Below are 829 nucleotides of genomic sequence, written 5' to 3'. Positions count from 1 at the left end.
TGCCAAGGATATTCACTTCTCTTCTTTCTTTTGATTCTCAGCCAGGCATACTGCCTGAGACTCTAAAGTCTTCCACATGATCTGGGGAGGTAGCACAGTGGCAGTGTTTGTAGCGTGCATGTGGAGCACATAAACTCAACTATCAGCACCACCAAACAAACAACAAACAAGCAAATAAAATAAAAGTAAGTAAAATGAAGTAAACAGTGAATTCCAACACAAATCCTTGTTCCTGGGTCTCTTCTACTACAAATATAATGGCTGATTTGATTGATTATCAAATAGGATTTTCTGCTCCTCTCTTTTGGAACATCTGTGCTCCCTTTTCTTCATTAATTAGATGTATCCACATACCTGAGCATATTTTGCTTACCTAACATTTATATCCTTTCAAAATTAGGGATGCAAGACAGACATGTGTCTTACAGTAGGAAAGACAATAACTACTCTTCCTTAATTCTTTTTCTAGGGTTTTCTATATATCATTGAAGTTTAAATAATACTGATTGATATGAACAGAGAAAGATATTTTAATAAATGTGGCAATGTATTAATTTATAAAATATCTGATGATATTTTTGAGATGGATAGGAGAAAACAGAACCAAAGATGTATCTGGTGTATCTGTTTCTTAAACGATGCAGGACAATCAAACTTTGTTTCATCATCACTGACAGCAAAACACAGACAGCCCCTCACAGTATGTTAGTTTTATTAGATCACTACTTAAGTTGAAAGAAATGTTTTATACATGTTTTTCATATGAATATGAATTCTTTCTCAAAGATTTATAGCACACACTATTCTCAGGAATTCTGTATGATGTGAA

This window comes from Apodemus sylvaticus, chromosome 5 (assembly GCF_947179515.1).
Source record: "Apodemus sylvaticus chromosome 5, mApoSyl1.1, whole genome shotgun sequence".
NCBI lineage: Eukaryota > Metazoa > Chordata > Mammalia > Rodentia > Muridae > Apodemus > Apodemus sylvaticus.
This window is presented reverse-complemented; position numbering follows the sequence as displayed.